Genomic DNA, 20,298 nt, shown 5'->3' with positions numbered 1-20,298 from the left:
GTTTTCTTCATTGCACAGCCAAAGAACCCCATCTAGTCTGGTGTTTCGTTTTGTTTTTTAAATGGCATTTATTAAATGTGCCAGGCACTCTCCTAAGCCCCGGGGTAGACAATAATAATAATAATGATGATGATGATGGTAATTGTTAAGCGATTACTATGTGCCAAGCGCTGGAGTAGATAAAAGGTAATGAGGTTATCCCACATGAGGCTCACCGTCGTCATCCCCAGTCTCCAGACGAGGTAACCGAGGCACAGAGAAGTTAAGTGACCTGTCCACGGTTGCACGGCTGACAAGCGGTGGAAGCGGGATTAGAACCCACAACCTCTGCCTCCCAAGCCAGGGCTCTTTCCACTGAGCCACACTGCTTCCCTAGATACAAGTTAAATAGGTTAGACCTAGTCCCTGTCCCACTTGGGGCTCACAGTCTCAATCCCCATTTGTCAGAGGAGGTAAGTGAGGCACAGAGAAGTGAAGTGACTTGTCCAAGATCACACAGAAAGTAAGCGACGGAGCTGGGATTAGAACCCAGGTCCTTCTGACTCCCGGGACTGCGTTCTAGCTATTTGGTCAAGCTTCTTCTCTGTTCATTCATTCAATAGCATCTATTGCGCGCTTACCATGTGCAGAGCACTGTACTAAGCGCTTGGAATGGACAAATCGGGAACAGATAGAGACGGTCCCTGCCCTTTGACGGGCGCACGGTCTAATCGAAGGGAGGGGTGTCCATTGGGAGCTCTGCCCCACAGGACAAGGGGCTTTGGTCTGAGGGAGGGACTGAAGAACTCTTGAGGAGTTTGAGGGTCACTTTCTGGTCGTATTTCTGACAGTTCCAAGACGGGTTGACTCATTTTGATTTACAAAATATCAGTCAGGCGAAATCCTTCAAGGCGACGTGATAACCGAGCAGTTTATCATGGCTACCCATCGATGGTCTCATAGTTTCATTTACAGGCAGTGCATCTTCCGAGCAAGGGGCAGGCCAGGAAATAGGGAAGCAGCCTGGCCTAGTGGCTAGAGTCCGGGCCTGGGGGTCCGAAAGACCTGGGTTCTAATTCCGCCTCTGCCACTCGTCAGCTGTGTGACCGTGGGCAAGTCACTTCACTTCTCTGGGCCTCAGTTCCCTCATCTGGAAAATGGGGATGAAGACTGCGAGCCCCACGTGGGACAACCTGATTCCCCTGCGTCTACCCCAGCGCTTAGAACGGTGCTCGGCACATAGTAAGCGCTTAACAGATACCGACATTATTATAATTGTTATTATTAAGTCGCTTCACTTCTCTGGGCCTCATCTACAATATGAAGATTGAGGCTGTATGTCCCATGTGGGAAAGGGACTGTGTCCAAACTGATTAACTTGTATCTACCCCGGTGCTTAGTACAGTGCCTGACACATAGTAAGTGCTTAACAAATGCCACTGGAAAAAAAGTGATGTAGGGAGTGTGGGGGGGATAAGAATTTGCTTGGGGCTCAGGAGGAGGAAGGCAACCTGTAATTTATTTATATCAATGTCTGTCGTCCCCGTCCCCCCCGACTGTATGCTCATTGTGAGCAGCGTGGCTCAGTGGAAAGGGCCCAGGCTTGGGAGTCAGAGGTCATGGGTTCGAATCCAGGCCCTGCCACTTGTCAGCTGGGTGACTGTGGGCAAGTCACTTCACTTCTCTGGGCCTCAGTTCTCTCGTCTGTAAAATGGGGATTAAGACTGTGAGCCTCACATGGGACAACCCGATGATGCTGTATCTCCCCCAGCGCTTAGAACAGTGCTCTGCACATAGTAAGCGCTTAACAAATGCCAACATTAGTATTAGAACGATATCCGTTTATTGTGATATCGTACTCTCCTAAGTGCTTAGTACAGTGCTCTGCACGCAGTAAACTCTCAATAAATACGATTGAATTGAACCACTCTCTCCCCCCCACATGACGTGGGAAAAGGTAGCAAGAAGACATCGTTAAAAACCACTGAAATTGTTTAGGAAGGGAAAGGAGGAGTTGATTCTCCGGATAATCGTGGAACGGGGTTTGCAATACATTTTCAACCCAGAAATGTCTAAATGGGCCGAGATGATTATTTTACGGGACGTTCACCATCACAAACTCTAGAAAGATTGTAGCTTGGTGGTAGGTTGCCGAAAATCGGGCTTCAATCTCACGCCGAAATAGATGCTTCAACTACTTGGGCTTTCAAAATAAAGTCAAGAAATGGAGTAGAAAAGGAGATCTTCTGGAAAGTAAATTTTTTGTGTGCCATTTGGTAAGTTCTTATTTTGTGCCAAGCACTCTCCTAAGCACTGGGGCGGATGCAAGATAATTGGGTCAGGAACAGTCCCTGTCCTACAAGGGCCTCACAGCCTAAAGCAGGAGGGAGGACAGGTATCAAATCCCCATTTAAGAGACGAGGAAAGTGAGGAGATGGGAACTTAAGTAAACTGCCCAATTTCAGAATGCGGGCAAGGGGTAGACCTGCGATTCGAACCCAGATCCCCTGACTTCCAGGCTTGAACTCTTTCCGCTAGACTCCACCGCCCAGCAGATGCACGCCGATCATCGGAATTTTAACTCTGGAAAGAGGACAGAGCGTGCTCGCGTGGGTAGGCTGGAAGGAAGAGAAAAAGAATCCGCCCTCTAATCTATATATTGCCAATCCCATTATAGCTCCAACGTCACAAGAGAATTCTTCAACATATGGAAGACTAACGATATGCTAAAGAACTTCAAAGATGGTTCCATAATTAACAGAGTAAGGAGGACGAGAAAGTTGACTCTGAAAGTTAACGGTGCTTCTCGCTTCTCCGTTTCGCTGGCACCGCCCTGCCCAGAGTCCCGTCGGACAGGTAACGGGCCCATGTCCTCAAACGGTGAAATTTCCGATCGAAATTGTGCAATTTGTAAATCACGCCCGCTATCGCTTAAACACTAATTGGTATACATCTCCCTTCTCTTCCTCCCGTCTGCCAATTATTTTCCCTTCTGCCTCCCCAGATGAACTGTAAGCTCCTTGCAAGTTAGGATCGACTCCTCTAACTCTAGTGGACTCCCCGAAGCACTTAGCACAGTCCTCTGCACACGGGAGACTCTAAGCTCCTGGTGGACAGGGAATATGTCTGTATATCGTCATTCCCTACTCCCCGAAGCAATGTTCTGCACATAGTAGATGTCTAACTCCTTGTGGGCAAGGAACATATCCGTTATATCGCTACACTATCCCAAGCATTTAATACAGTGCTATCTATGCACGCAGTAAGCATGCAGTGAATACAATCGATTAATCGATAATGATAATGTTTGTATTTGTTAAACGCTTCCTATGTGCAGAGCACTGTTCTAAGCGCCGGGGTAGATACGGGGTAATCGGGTCGTCCCACGTGAGGCTCACAGTTGATCCCCATTCGACAGATGAGGTCACTGAGGCACGGAGAATTGAAGTGACTTGCCCAGAGTCACACAGCTGACAAGCGGTAGAGCTGGGTTTCGAACCCGTGACCTCTGACTCCCAAGCCCGGGCTCTTTCCACTGAGCCACATTTAACAAATACCGCAATTATTATAAGCCAGGCACTGTAATTAAGCGCTGAAGTGGGTACAAGCATAGGAGGTGGAACACAGTCCCTGTCCCACGTGGGGCTCACAGTCTCAATCCCCATTTTCCGGACGAGGCAACTGAGGTCCGGAGAATAATAATAATAATACTAACGTTGGTATTTGTTAAGCGCTTACGACGTGCAGGCCACCGCTCTAAGCGGTGGGGTAGATACAGGGGAATCAGATTGTCCCACGTGAGGCTCACGGTCTTCATCCCCATTTTCCAGATGAGGTCACTGAGGCCCAGAGAAGTGAAGTGACTTGCCCTCAGTCCCACAGCTGACAAGTGGCAGAGCTGGGATTCGAACATAAGACCTCTGACTCCCAAGCTCGGGCTCTTTCCACTGAGCCACGCTGCTTTCCAGTAAAGTGAAGTGACTTGCCCTAGATCACACAGCTTTACCGTACTTAGACCAAAGCTAGTCACCCAGTAGATCGTAAGCTTAGAGAAGCAGCGTGGCTCAGTGGAAAGAGCCCGGGCTCTGGAGTCAGAGGTCGTGAGTTCGAATCCCAGCTCTGCCATTTGTCAGCTGTGTGACTGTGGGCGAGTCACTTCACTTCTCTGCGCCTCAGTTACCTCATCTGTCAAATGGGGATGAAGACCGTGAGCCCCACGTGGGACAACCTGATTCCCCTGTGTCTACCCCAGCGCTTAGAACAGTGCTCGGCACATAGTATGCGCTTAACAAATACCAACATTATTATTATTATTATTATTATTATCCTTGAGGGCAGGGATCATATCTACTAAGTCTATCGTACTTAGCACAGTGCTCTGCACACGGTAGACGGCAAGCGCCTTTCTTGCATTCATTCATTCATTCAGTCGTAATCAACGAGCACTTGCTGTGCGCAGAGCACCGTACTAAGTACTCGGAAAGTACGATTCAACGATAAAGAGAGACAATCCCTGCCCACAACGGGTTTACAGTCTAGAAAGGGGGAGACAGACAGCAAAACAAGTAAACAGGCATCAATAGTGACAATATAAATAAATAGAATTAAAGATATACACACCTCAGAACAAGTAAACAGGCATTAATATAAATAAATAGAATTGTAGATACGTACACGTACACAAGTGCTGTGGGTGGGGAGGGGGATAGAGCAGAGGGAGGGCGTCGGGGCGACGGGGAGGGGAGGAGGAGCGGAGGGAAAGGGAGGCTTCGGTCTGGGAAGGCCTCCCGGAGGAGGGGAGCGCTCAGGAGGGCTTTGAAGGGGGGAAGAGAGTCCGTTTGGTGGATTTGAGGAGGGAGGGCGTCCCAGGGCAGAGGCGGGACGCGGGCCGGGGGTCGGCGGCGGGCCGGGCGAGCCGGAGGCCCGGGGAGGAGGCGATCGTTGGCGGAGGAGCGGAGTGTGCGGCCCAGGATGGAGGAGGAGGAGAGAAGGGAGGGGAGGCAGGAGGGGGCTGGGGGATGGACGGTTTTGAAACCAGTAATGACCAATAACCAATAACGAGTGGTCTGCTCAACTGTATATATCACCCTATTTATCGACTCTATTCATCGCCATCGTCCTCGTCCGTCCGTCTCCCCCGATTAGACCGTGAGCCCGTCAGACCGCAGGGACCGTCTCTATCTGTTGCCGACTTGTTCATCCCAAGCGCTTAGTCCGGTGCTCTGCACGTAGTAAGCGCTCAATAAATACTACTGAATGAATGAATGAATGAATGAATAATGAAATGTACATCGCCTCGATCCTATTCAGTCGCCATCGTTTTTACGAGACGTCGTTCCCCTCGACTCTATCTATCGCCATCGTCCTCGTCCGTCCGTCTCCCCCGATGGGACCGTGAGCCCGTCAGACGGCGGGGACCGTCTCGATCTGTTACCGACTTGTTCATCCCAAGCGCTTAGTACGGTGCTCTGCACAGAGTAAGCGCTCAATAAATACTATTGAATGAATGAATGAATGAGTTTTTAGATCTGTACACAACAAAATAAGTACACAGGCAATCGTATAAATAAATAGAATCATAGATATGGACTATATATGTGGGGGCAGGATTCTCGTGTCTACCGACTCTACTGTACTGTGCTCTCCCGAGCTCTCGGTAATAATAATAATGATGATGATGGTATCCGTTAAGCGCTTACTATGTGCCGAGCACTGTTCTAAGCGCCGGAGTAGATACAGGGCCATCAGGTTGTCCCACATGAGGGTCACAGTAAATCCCCATTTTACAGATGAGGGAACTGAGGCCCAGAGAGAAGTGAAGCGATTTGCCCAAAGTCACACATCCGACAAGCGGTGGCGTCGGGATTGGAACCCACGACTTCTGACTCCCAAGTCCGGGCTCTTTCCACTGAGCCACGCCGCTTCTCAACAGCAGAGGAACCTGCTGAAGACGATGTAATGATCGCTGCTGAAGCTGTCAAGCGCTTACTATGTGCCAAGCCCTGCACCAGCCGCTGGGGTAGAGACGAGACAATCACGGAAGACGCAGTCTAAGGGGGAGGGAGAGGTCGCATTTGATCCCCACTTTACGGAGGAGGAGGAAACGGAGGCTGAAAAGTGAAGTGACTGGCCCAAGGTCACACAGCGGCTGAGTGACGGAACGGGAACGAGGAGAGGCAGCGTGGCCTAGCGGATGGAGCACGGCCCTGGGAGTCAGAAGGACGTGGGCTCCTCCACTCGGCTGCTGTGTGACCTTGGGCAGGTCACTTCACTTCTCAGTGCCTCAGTTACCTCACCTGTAAAATGGGGATTCAGAGAGCTCCCTGTGGGACAGGGACTGTGTCAGACTTGATTAACTTGTATCCTCCCCAGGTCTTACAAAAGTGCCTGGCACATAGAAGCAGCGTGACTCAGTGGAAAGAGCCCGGGCTTGGGAGTCAGAGGTCACGGGTTCGAATTCCGGCTCTGCCGCTGGTCAGCTGTGGGACTGTGGCGAGTCACTTCACTTCTCTGAGCCTCGGTTACCTCATCTGAAAAATGAGGATTAAGACCGCGAGTCTCACGTGGGACAACCTGATGACCCGGTATCTCCCCCAGCGCTCAGATCAGTGCTCTGCACATAGTAAGCGCTTAACAGACACCAACATTATTTACAAATTCCACGATTATCATCATTATTTTTATTAAACCTTCACTTGCGGGCCCACGCTCTTTCCGTTCGTGGCTCAGCGGCAAGAGCCCGGGCTGGGGAGTCAGAGGTCATGGGTTCGAATCCCGACTCCGCCGCTTGTCAGCTGGGTGACTGTGGGCGAGTCACTTCACTTCTCTGGGCCTCAGTGACCTCACCTGGAAAATAGGTCGTGGTTTTAATCCCGGCCCCGCCACTTGTCAGCTGGGTGACTTGGGGCAAGCCACTTCCCTGGGCCTCAGTTCCCTCATCTGGAAAATGGGGATGAAGACTGGGAGCCCCACGTGGGCCAACCCGATGACCCTGTATCTACTCCAGCGCTTAGGACAGTGCTTGGCACGCCGTGGGCACTTGACAAATGCCATCATTATCATCTGTGGCCGAACTGACCTTTCCAAGCGCTTAGTCCAGCGCTCGGCACCCACGTGGCTCAGTGGCAAGAGCCCACGCTTGGGAGTCGGGGGTCGTGGGTTCTAATCCCTCATCCCCTGCTGGGTGACAAGCCACGTCAATGGGCCTCAGTTCCCTCATCTGGAAAATAGGGATGAAGGCTGTGAGCCCCACATGGGACAACCTGATCACCTTGGATCCTCCCCGGCGCTTAGAACAGCGCTTTGCACCTAGTAAGCCCTTAACAAGTAGCAACATTACTATTATCATTAGGTCACACTAGCTTTTTATACCAGGCCGGGCTGAGAGAGATCGTTCGGTAACGCTAATGCCTCAAAGTCTTTTGTCCAACCAGTATGACGCTAAAACTGACCAAACCGAGACCGAATATATCCCGTTTCATCTATTTCGAGGGAAATCGTCTTAAATACCGTCAACGCCACTAACAATCTACAAGTTTCATCTCGTTTAGTCTTTCCATTTTCTGATTAACTGAAACACTTATTACTATGATCCTGTAAAAGACCCATTCGCCAGAACGCTACTTTCCCAATTTAATGCGCCAAGACATTAAGGAGCCTTCCCTAGAGAAAGCAAGCTCTGTAAATCCATACGCAAAGACAAACTGCATCAGTGTGATTTGATTAAACCCCTTTCGTTAAACAGAAGACATTTTTAGACCGCATTAGAAATGCGGATTCCGTGCCAAGAGAATAGAGGACCTGAAAACGTAACCCGAGCCGATAAACAACCTCCCCGACCTGAAGGTTTAGGGATGGAACGGATTCAAATTAAAAATAGAGGCGAAAAGCAATCAGCGCTAAGATTTTGTGGTTAAACGTAGGAATTTTTTCCTTTGGAAAAAAGCGCCCGAGTGAAACCCAAGAAACTCAATTATTGTCGTAATTCCACTGCATGGTCAAGTGGGAAGAGGATAAAGTTAGAATCGGAAGACCTGGGTTCGAGACCCAGCTCCGTAATTGGTTTTCTGAGTGACCTCGGGCGAGTCGGTAAAAGCACAGGCCCGGGAGTCACAGGACCTGGGTTCTAATCATTCATTCATTCAGTCGCATTTATTGAGCGCTTACTAAGTGCTGAGCACTGGACTAAGCGCTTGGAAGGTACAATTCGGCCACAGATGGAGACAATCCCTACCCGAAGACGGGCTCACAGTCAAAAAGGGGGAGACAGACAGCCGAGCGAAACAGAGCAAAACAAAAGCAAGACAATATCATGAAGATAAACAGAATCAAGGAGATACACTGCTGGTTCCACCACCTGCCTGCAGTGTCGTCTTGGGCAAGCCACTTCACTTCTCTGTGCCTCAATTTCCTCAACTGCAAAATGGGGATTCAATACCTGCTCTCCCTCCTTCTTAGACTGGGAGCCCCATGTGGGACGGCACCTGGATCCAACCCCATTGACCTGTACCTACCGGAGCGCTTAGAACAGCGCCTGACCCATAGTTATCGCTTAACCAATACCACTTAAAAAAGCCACTCGTTCTCTATCGGCCTCAGTTGTCTTATCTTTAAAACGGGGATAATGTCGTTTGTCAGCTGTTGTTTAGTTCACGGACTTTGTCCAATCGCTGAACCTTATATGTTCGTCAGAGGATCCGGGTTCCGATTCCAGCCCCGCCACTTCCCTGCTGTGTGACCTTGGGCAAGTCACTTAACTGCTCTGTTCCTCAGTTCCCTCATCGGGAGAATCGGGATAAAATCCTTGTTCTTCCTCCCCCATGGACAGTGAGCCCTAGGTGGGACAGGGATTAGTGCCTAACCTGATAATCTCGTATCTTATCCCAGCGTTTCGCACAGTGCTAGGCACCTTGTAAGTGCTTAATAGATATGATTATTACAGCAGCAGTGTGGCGGAGTGGATAGAGCCCGAGCCTGGGAGTCGTAATCCCGCCACATGTCTGCTGTGTGACCTTGGGCAAGATATTTCACTTCTCTGGGCCTCTGTGACCTCATCTGTAAAATGGGGATGGAAACTATGAGCCCCATGTGGGACGGGGACTGTGTCCAACCCGATTTGCTTGTATCCATCCAGACGCTCAGTACGGCGTCTGGCACAGAGTAAGCACTTAAATACTTGACAAGCACTTGACAGAGACAAATAGAAGCACTTAGAGAAGCAGCGTACTCAGCCCTTGGGAAAGTACAATACAACAGTTTGTCTTATTTCGTCGAGTCGTGTCCGACCCAGAGCGACACCGGGGACACGTCTCTCCCGGAACGTCCCGCTCTCCGACTGCCATCGTTCCGGTAGCGGATCCACGGACTTTTCTGGGGAAAATCCCGGAAGTGGTTGACCGCTGCCGCCTTCCGCGTGGTCAACCCGAGTCTCCGCCCTCGACTCCCTCCCGGGCCGCCGCCGCCCGGCACGGGGGAGTTTTGGCCCGTAGCCGCCGGGCCGCCCCTCGCTAGCCACCGGCCAAGCTGGGAATGGACCGGCCGGGCCTCCGCTTCACTCGCCCTCCCGGAGCCGAGACTGGTAGAGGACTGGAAACTCTCCGGGTGCCACCCTGAGATGATATCAAACAATAGACAGTGACATTCCCTGTCCACAACGAGCTGACGGTCTAGAAGCAGCGTGGCTCAGTGGAAAGAGGCCGGGCTTGGGAGTCAGAAGTCGTGGGTTCTAATCCCAGGTCCGCCGCTTGCCAGCTGGGTGAGTTTGGGCAAATCACTTCACTTCTCTGGGCCTCAGTTCCCTCATCTGTAAAATGGGGATTAAAAACTGCGAGCCCCACGGGGGACAACCTGATCACCTTGTACCCCCCCAGCGCTTAGGAGAGTGCTCTGCACATAGTAAGCGCTTAACAAATACCACCATCATTATTATCATTATTATTATATAATAATAATGTTGGTATTCGTTAAGCGCTTACTATGTGCAGAGCACTGTTCTAAGCGCTGGGGGAGACACAGGGGAATCAGGTTGGCCCACGTGAGGCTCACAGTTAATCCCCAAATTACAGATGAGGTAACTGAGGCACCGAGAAGTGAAGTGACTTGCCCACAGTCACACAGCTGATCTACCCCAGCGCTTAGAACAGTGCTTGGCATAATAAGCACTTAGCATGGCCCAGTGGCAAGGGCATAGGCTTGGGACTCAGAGGTCATGGGTTTCTAATCCCATTTGGCCACTTGTCTGCTGTGTGACCTTGGGCAAGTCACTTCACCGCTCTGTGCCTCAGTTCCTTCATCTGTAAAATGGGGATTGAGACTGTGAGCCTCACGTGGGATAATCTGAATACCACGCATTTACCCCAGTGCTCAGAAAAGTGCTTGTGATAATAATGATGGTATTTGTTAAGCGCTTTACTATGTGCAGAGCACTGATCTAAGCGCTGCGGGGGGACACTAGGATTTCAGATTGTCCCACGAGGGGCTCACAGTCTCAATCCCCATTTTCCAGATGAGGGAACTGAGGCCCTGAGAAGTGAAGCGACTTGCCCAAAGTCACAGAGCTGACAAGTGGCGGAGCTGGGCTTAGAATCCACAACCTCTGACTCCCAAGCCCGGACTCTTGCCACTGAGCCACACTGAGTGAGCATTTAACAAATACCAAATGACACTATTATTATTATAATTAGAGGATGCGCAAACTTCCCTTCATCCTCAATCTGTTCCGGAGCTCGTCGCTTCTCCTCCTCGCTATCCCTGAAAGCTGGCTGTCCCTAGATGACAAGGCCTCTCCCGCTGCTCTCTCTCGAGGGGCCCTCCTCTTCCCCCACTCCCCAAGACTCACTGGGAAAGGCGGAGGAGTCGGCATCCTCTCCTTCCCCAGTGCCGCTTCCGTGCCAACCTACCTCCCCCATCCCTTCCATCGAAGCCACGTCATCCGCCTCTTCCGCCCGCTCCTGTTACTAGTCACGGTCATCTCCCACTCCCAGGTCCTTCTTCCAACTTTCTGAACCATTTTGATCCCTTTCTTAGATTCCCCCGCCCCTTCCTCCCTCCCGACACTGATCCTCGGGGATTTTCGTATCTTTAGGGATGTTTCCGTCAACTCTTGCGCCGCCCGCTTCCTTTAATTACAATTAAACTGACCTCCTTCTCCACCCCACCTCACCCCCTCAGCAGCCTGGAGGCGCACTCAAATTCATCATCTCCAGTCGCTTGATAATCCTTCCCCGCGCCAACTCTGAAATCCCTCTATCCGACCTCAGCCTCCTCACCTGCCTTCTCTCCCACACACCCCTTCTCCGCCGATCTTTCCTGTTCCTTTCATTCATTCTATCGTATCTATCGAGCGCTTACTGTGTACAGAACACTGTACTAAGGGCTTGGAAAGTACAATTTGGGAACAGGTAGAGAGAGTCCCTACCCAACAACGGGCTCACAGTCTAGAAGCGGGGAGACGGACATCGAGATGGGCAATCTTTCGACCCCCTTCCAATTCCCCAAAGTCATCAGGGCACATTTAGAGAAGCAGCGTGGCTTAGTGGAAAGAGCCCGGGCGTGGGAGTCAGAGCCCGTGGGTTCTGATCCCGGCTCTGCCACTTGTCAGCTGTGTGACTTTGATTAAGTCACTTCACTTCTCGGTGCCTCAGTTCCCTCATCTGTAAAATGGGGATGAAGACTGTGAGCCCCACGTGGGACAACCTGATCACCTTGTATCCCCCAGCGCTTAGAACAGTGCTTTGCACATAGTAAGCGCTTAACAAATACCACTGTTGTTAATATTACTTCACTTCTCTGTGCCTCAGTTCCCTCATCTGTAAAATAGGGCTGAAGACTGTGAACCCCACGTGGGACAACCTGATTACCTTATATCTACCCCAGCGCTTAGAACAGTGCTTGGCACAGAGTAACAAATACCATTATTATTATTTAGCTTCCACACCCAATCTACCTTCTCTTGCCCTTCAAATACCTGACCTCAACACTACCATCTCCAGTGAGCTCAACTCCCTCTCACCTCCATCCCTCCACCTATCTCGAACCGTTCATTCGATCCTATTTATTGAGCATGTATTGTGTGCAGAGCACTGTACTAAACACTTGGGGGAATACAACAATAAATAGGCACATTCCCTGCCCCAGACGAGCTGACAATCTAGAGGTTGAGCTTAAAACTAACCTGCAGCCCTGGATCACCTCCACAATGTGCTCCTTCCACTGCCGTACTGAGCTACGGAGCGCCGCTGACAGAAATCCAGACATCAGACCAACCTCATCCAGCTGAAATTCATCCTCACCTGCCATAACTCTGCCCGCTCTTCTGCCCGGCAAAGATACTTCTCCATCCCATTCCCACTGGCCATGCCAACTATTTCCGACAGCTTCCTTTAAACCCCCTGCCTCCCTAGTCGCTTGCCCCCAATAACTTTACCGACTACTTTGTTGACTAAACCAAAACCGGCCAACGTCAATTCCTTAAATTTCCCCTTCACCTCCCCAGCTCCCTCATCCCACCCCCATTCAATCTCTCATCTGTCCCAGCTGTATCTCAAGAGGACATCTCCTGCCTGTCTGGGAAACCTACTTCCTGTCCTTCCACCTCCAATTCCATCCCTTTGCACTTCTTAAAAAAGCTTGTTCCCGCCCTTCTTCCCTTCCCGACCACCATCTTCAACCAATTAAAAAAATAAATAAATAAATGGTGGTATTTGTTAAGCGCTTACTGTGTGCAAAGCACTGTTCTAAGCCCTGGGGGATACAAGGTGATCAGGTTTGAACCGCTTCCTCTCAACATCCCCGCCTCTCCTGTAAAGAAGTAACATGGCCTAGTGGAAAGAGCCTGGGGCCCGGGAGTCAGAGGACCTGGGTTCCAACAATAATGATGATGGTATTTATAAAGCGGTCACTCTGTGCCAAGCACTGTTCTAAGCACCGGGTACATACGAGGTAATCTGGTTGTCCCACGTGGGGCTCAGTTTTAATCCCCATTTTATAGATGAGGTAACTGAGGCAGAGAGAAGTTAAGTGACTTGCCCAAAGTCACACAGCTGGCAAGTGGCGGAGCCGAGATTAGAACCCACGACCTCTGACTCCCAAGCCCGGACTCTTTCCACTGAGCCATCCTGCCAGTGGCTCCTTCCCCTCTGTTTCAAACATCCCCATGTGTCCACTATCTTAAAAAACCCTCTCTCCATCTCATCACACCATCCATCTCCTAATATTCCTGTCCCGAATTCCTCGTCAACACCCTCTGCCTCTGCTTCCTCTCCCCTGCTCCCTCCTTGACCCCCTGCAGTCTGGGAGCCAAGGAACGTGCCTTCCAACTCTATTCTATTGTACTCTCCCAAGCGCTTAGCTCAGTGTTTACAGTGATTGATTGACAAGTGGAGGAACCGGGATTAGAACCCAGGTCCTCCCGACTCCGAGAACCGGGCCGAATCCAACGAGGCCACGCTGCTTCCTCTTTCGACTCATCTTCCTTCTTCTAATTCTGGCTCCCCGTGACCTCCGAGGAGTCTGCCACGTCCTCCCTCTTGTGACGGTAGGAGACTTGGGGAAACTGAGTCATACCCCTCCCCTGTATCTCAAGACTTCTGGCATTAGAGAGACCACTCCATAGATCAGTCAATAATAATAATCCTGGTACGTGTTAACCCTTAATATTTCCCAGGCAAGTACTAAGCACTGAGGTAGATAGAAGAGTATCAGGTAGGACACAGTCCCCGTCCCACGTGGGGCTCGCAGTCGAAGGAATTGATCGAGCACTTCTCGACGGCAAAGCAATACACTGAGCTCCTGGAAGGGTACAAGACCAAGATGGCAAAATTTCTACCATCACCGACCATTCCGCTCACTGGAGAAGGTGGAAACTAACTGGCAGACGGGAAAAAATGATTTTGCACATGCGTCGTCAACTAAGTCGTTGGGTCTGTAAATTAATAATCCCCCTCTCAGGGTGGCACCTGGAGAGTGTCCGGTCCCCCACCAGTCTCGACTACGGGAGGGAGAGTCACGCAGAGGCCCGGCCGATCCATTCTTAGCTTGGCCAGTGGGTAACGAGGGACAGGCCGTCGGCTGCGAGTCAAAACCCCCCCCGCGCCGGGCGGCGGCGGCACGGGAGAGAGTCGAGGGCGGAGACTCAGGTTTACCGCGAGGGAGGCGGTGACGGTCAACCGCTTCCAGATTTTCACCCAGGAAACTCTGCGGATCCATTACCAGAGCGATCGCAGATGGAGGCGGGGCCTTCCGGGAGAGATGTGTCCGTGGTGTCGCTATGGGTCGGACACGACTCGACGGCATAAGACAACAACAACAGGCTAATAATCAATAATGTGTGCTGAACACTATGGGCCGGACACCTTATTAAATGTTTGGGAGAGCATTATCCCTGTTCCCTGATTTGGAGGGGCTCACTGCCGATTGTTCATTCATTCATCCAATAGTATCTATTGAGCCCTTACTACGTGCAGAGCACCGTACTAAGCGCTCGGAACGGACAAATCGGTAACAGATAGAGACGGTCCCTGCCCTCTGACGGGCTCACGGTCTGATCGGGGGAGACGGACAAAAACAATAGCAATAAATAGAATCGGGGGGGTGAACATCTCATTAAAACAATAGCAAATGAATAGAATCAAGGTGATGTACATCTCATTAACAAAATAATGTTAATTATGGTGTTATTATTGTGTGCGGAGCACTGTTCTGAGCACTTCAGGGAGTACCATAGCGTTAGTAGACACGATCCCTGCCTTCAAGGAACTTGCAATCTACTGTGTACCGACCACTTCACTAAGCGCTTGGGAGAATACAATAGAGTTCGTAGACAGGATCGCCGCCTTCGAGAAATTTGAAGTCTACTGTGTACCGAGCGCTCCACTAAGCCACTGTGACTTCTGATCCACTCTTCCAGAGCTATGTAGCTTTAACGTTAACTCTCCTCTCTTGGCACAGTGTCCTACAGATATCAGGTTGGTAGCCGAGGATGATAATAATAATAATACTGTTGGTATTTGTTAAGCGCTTACTATGTGCCGAGCACCGTTCTAAGCGCTGGGGTAGACACGGGGGAATCGGGTTGTCCCACGTGGGGCTCACCGTCTTAATCCCCATTTTACAGATGAGGGAACTGAGGCACAGAGAAGTGAAGTGACTTGCCCACGGTCACACAGCCGACAAGTGGCAGAGCTATAAATTTTATATAGTAAATTCCTACCTGGAGAAAATTCACTTTTAAAAGTTCTCTTGGATTCTGGCGGGGTCGGGCCCGATCTCTCTGTTTTCAGACTGTGGACATCTAAAGAACGCAAAACCTTCAAGGGACGAAAACAGGGATTCTCTCCTTAGTTCATGTTGATAAAAATTAATATTGTAGCTCTCCCTTTTCTATCATTCTTCATATGCTGAGAAGGAAGAGACAGAGACAGGGGCTTATGTCCACCCCTCGATCAGTTTTGGGGAAAGGCAAGCCGAAGTTTCTCTTTAATTGGAACAGGTTACTACTTTGCTACGGAAATTCATTTGGCAAAAATATAAAAATGTGTTTTATGCGAATGCACTGGTTTTCCTCCATTATCATGGCATAAAACTCATGAAGCAGTGTTTCCTGGTTTATTTGATAAAAATGAATCACTTAAACCATGAAAATCCTGGAAGGCGTAGCCCGTTTAAATGGACCGAGTCACCAACGGCATCGCATACCAATTATTGCCGTCTCTGTGACGTCTTTTCTCTCCTTCTTAGCCAGAGAGTTTTAGGGTTCCTCTTCAGCCAAATCTTCCAGAAACCCCGGTCTTAAACATCACGTACCAAGAGTTACCACGGAATGGGACTTCTTTTATGATATTTCTTCGGCGTCTACTGCGAGTCAAACACTATTCTAAGTGCTGGCTAAGCGCTGGAGTAGTTACAAATGAATTAGGTTGGACACGGTCCCCTTCCCGCATGTGGCTCTCAGTCTAACTAGGGGGAAGGATAGGTATTCATCTTCTACAGTTGAGGAAACTGAGTCACAGCATGGTTAAAGTGCCTTGTCCAAGGTCACACTACCCTATTTATTTTGTTAATGAGCTGTACATCACCTTGATTCTATTTATCTGCTATTGTTTTAATGAGATGTTCATCCCCTCGATTCTATTTATCGCCATCGTTCTCGTCCGTCCGTCTCCCCCGATGAGACCGTGAGCCCGTCAAAGGGCAGGGCCCGTCTCTATCTGTTACCGATTTGTCCATTCCAAGCGCTTAGTACAGTGCTCTGCACATAGTAAGTGCTCAATAAATACTACTGAATGAACAGAGCAAGTAATTGGCAGAGTCGGAATTGGAACCCATATCCTTCTGACTCCCAGGCCCTTGTTTAGAAGGCCTCGCTCAAAGCGTGCTTTGCACATAGTAAGTGCTTAACAAATACCATCATTATTAGCGTTATTATTTAATCCACTATTACTAATAATAATGATGGTATTTGTTAAGCGCCTACTATGTGCCAAGCACTTTTTCAAGTGCCGGGGTAGATGCGATAATAATAATAATAATAATGATGTTGGTATTTGTTAAGTGCTTACTATGTGCAGAGCACTGTTCTAAGCGCTGGGGCAGATACAGGGCCATCAGGTTGTCTTACGTGAGGCTCACAGTGTTCATCGCCATTTTCCAGATGAGGGAACTGAGGCACAGAGAAGTGAAGTGACTTGCCCACAGTCGCACAGCTGACAAGTGGCAAAGCTGAGATTCGAACCCATGACCTCTGACCTCCAAGCCCGGGCTCTTTCCACCGAGCCACGCTGCTTCGTAATCAGGTTGTCCCACGTGGGGCTCCCAGGCTTCATCCCCATTTTAAGATGAGGGAACTGAGGCGCAGAGAAGTGAAGCGGTTTGCCCCAGGGTCACACGGCAGACAGGCGGCGGAGCCGGGATTAAAACCCACGACCTCCGACTCCCAAGCCCGGCCTGTTGCCACTGAGCCACGCTGCTTCTCAAGCCACTTCCTCCGGGAAGCCCCTCCCTCTTAATCCCCAACTCCGCCAACTGCACAAACCCACCAGCTATTTTCAACTCCTGGAAATGTATTTATACCCAGGAACTTATGCTTCTTCGCTCATATATTTGATCATTTATTTTTATTGCTCTGGCTGAAAACTATTTTACGACCAGCTTTCCCGTCAGAGTGGAAGCTTCTTGGTTGGCGGGGAACATACCACTTTTTAGTGTTGGATAGAGTCCCCAGCATTAACTATACTTCATAATTGTGGTATTTGATAGGCACTTACTATGTGCTAAGCAACGTCCTAAGCGCCGGGGTAGATACAAGGTAATCAGGTCGCCCCACGTGGGGCTCACAGTCTTCATCCCCATTTTACAGATGAGGTCACAGAGGCACAGAGAGGTTAAGTGGCTTCTGATTTCCCTGCACTCGGGGGATGCTAAATAAATGTTCACATTTATACTAATTCCACTGCTAATGAGAGCTGAGTAAAATCACATGTTTTTTATTGCCATTAAACTAGTTTGGGGGGGCTTTTTAATGGTATTTGTTCAGCACTTACTATGTGCCAGGCACCGTACTGAGCTCCGGGGTAGATACAAACCGATCGGGTTGAACACAGTCCCCGTCCCACGTCAGGCTCACGGTTACCTCATCTGTAAAATGGGGAGGAAGACCGTGAGCCCCACGTGGGACAACCTGTATTCCCCTGCGTCTACCCCAGCGCTTAGAACGGTGCTCGGCACATAGTAAACGCTTAACGGATACCAACGTTATTATTATTATTAAGTGCTTTACTATGTGGCAGGCACTGTACTAAGCACTGGGGTGGATACAAGCCAATCGGGTTGAACACGGTCCCTGTCTCATGTGTGGCTCGTCGTCTCAATCCCCATTTTCCAGATGAGGTAACTGAGGCCCAGAGGAGTGAAGTGACTTGGCCAAGATCACACGGATTAGAACTCTTGCCCTTCTGACTCCAGGCCTGTGCTCTATCAACTAAGCCATGCTGCTCCTCAGACTTCTCTGTGCCTCAGTTTCCACCTCTGTGAAAGGCGATTCTATATCCGTCCTCTCTCTTAAATTGCGACTCTCCTCCGGGACAGGGTCCGAGCCTGACCTCTTTCTCACGTACCTGCCCAGTGCTTAGAACAGTGCTTGGCACGCTGTACGCACTGAGCAGATGCCCCCCTTATCATCGAGAAGCAGCGTGGCTCAGTGGAAAGAGAACGGGCTTGGGAGTCAGGGGCCATGAGTTCGAATCCCAGCTCTGCCACTCGTCAGCTGTGTGACAGTGGGCGAGTCACTTCACTTCTCTGTGCCTCAGTTCCCTCATCTGTAAAATGGGGATTAAGGCTGTGAACCTCACGTGGGACCACCTGATTACTCTGTATCTCCCCCAGCGCTTAGAACAGTGTTCTGCACATAGTAAGCGCTTAACCAATACCAACATTATTATTATTATTATTCTGCATTAATTCAAGTGAAGAGGAATTTAATTCAGCGTATTGCATCTGTTAGTCCGATGTCACCCGGTCCGTATTCTTGGAAAAGTACATTGTTTTCCTATTTTGAATATTGCTTGGTGAAACGGACATTTATCTCAGAAATGAAAAATCGATGCCACTAAATTCTACATTTGAAAATTTTATCTTCATGATGTTCAGAGCAGCTTCGAGGACATAGTACGGAATCTGCTGTGTCGAACCGCTGAAATACTGCAATATTTGCCAGATTTCTAGGCTATAATGATAATTATGGCATTTTTGAAGTGATTACTAAGTGTAATTCTAAGTGATTGCTAAGTGTAATTACTAAGTGATTACTACACTGTGTCCATCAGATTGGACACAGTGAAATAACAATAATCTTGTCCCCATTTCATCTATGATAAAACTGAGACTCAGAGGGAAAAAAAAATATGGCATTTGTTAAGAGTTTACTATGTGTCAGGCACTGTACTAAGCACTGGGGTGGATACAGGCAAATGGGGTTGGCCACAGTCCCTGTCCCATTTGTGGCTCATAGTTTCAATCCCCATTTTTCAAATGAGGTAACTGAGGCCCAGAGAAGTGAAGTGACTTGCCCAAGGTCACACAGCAAACAAGTGGCCAAACCAGGACTAGAACCCATGACCTTCTGACTCCCAGAGAAGTGAAGTGACTTGCCTAAGGTCACACAGCCAGCCGTGGGCAAAGCTAGAAATAGAACCCGGGTCTTCTGCCTCCCGATCTTTCCACCAGACTACACTGCCTCCCTCTGTCAATCGATTAATACCATTTATTGAGTGTTTATTGTGAGCAGCTTTTGTGATTTATTTGTAATTTATATATTTATCTTATTGTCTGTCTCCCGCCTCATACTGTAAACACCGAGTGGGTGATCATACTCCTAGTGGGTCACTCTGTAATATCGTACTCTCCCAAGTGATTAGTGCAGTGGTCTGCACACAATCAATCACTCAATCAGTGGTATTTATTGAGCACTTACTAGGCACAGAGTACTGTAGTAAGAACTTGGAAGAGTGACGATGGTGATGATGGTGGTATTTGTTGAGCCCTTACTTTATGCCAGGCACTGCAGGGACTGTCTCTATCTGTTCCCGATTTACACATTCCAAGCGCTTAGTACAGTGCTCTGCACATAGTAAGCGCTCAATAAATACTATGAGTGAATGAATGAATAAAAGCAAATCGGTTTGGTCACAGTCCTTGTCCCCCAAGGAGCTCATAGTCTTCATCCCCATTTTACAGACCAGGTAACTGAAGCCCAGAGAAGTGCAGTGACTTTCCCTAGGTCACACAGCCGACAAGCGGAGGGGCCGGCATTAGAACTCAGGGCCTTCTGACTCCCAGGCCCGGGATCTATCCACTAGGACACGCCGCTTCTCTGCACAACACACCAGGATTAGCAGTCACGTTCCCTGCCTATAATGAGCTTCAGGGTCTAGAGGGGGAGATAGACATCAATACAAATAAATAATTCATAATGTACAATTTAAAGACATAAGAATAATAATGTTGGTATTTGTTAAGCGCTTACTATGTGCAGAGCACTGTTCTAAGCGCTGGGGTAGAGACAGGGGAATCAGGTTGTCCCACGTGGGGCTCACAGTCTTCATCCCCATTTTACAGATGAGGGAACTGAGGCCCAGAGAAGTGAAGTGACTCGCCCACAGTCACCCAGCTGACAAGTGGCAGAGCCGGGATTCGAACCCATGACCTCTGACTCCAAAGCCCGTGCTCTTTCCACTGAGCCACGCTGCTTCTCCAAAAGTACATATACAAAAGTGCTGTGGGATTGGGGATGGGGTGAATGTCAAATGTCCAAAGGTCACGGATCCA

The sequence above is a fragment of the Ornithorhynchus anatinus genome, chromosome 5 (assembly GCF_004115215.2).
Source record: "Ornithorhynchus anatinus isolate Pmale09 chromosome 5, mOrnAna1.pri.v4, whole genome shotgun sequence".
NCBI classification, from domain to species: Eukaryota; Metazoa; Chordata; class Mammalia; order Monotremata; family Ornithorhynchidae; genus Ornithorhynchus; species Ornithorhynchus anatinus.
The sequence above is the reverse complement of the archived record's forward strand: the minus strand, read 5'-3'. Positions refer to the sequence as shown.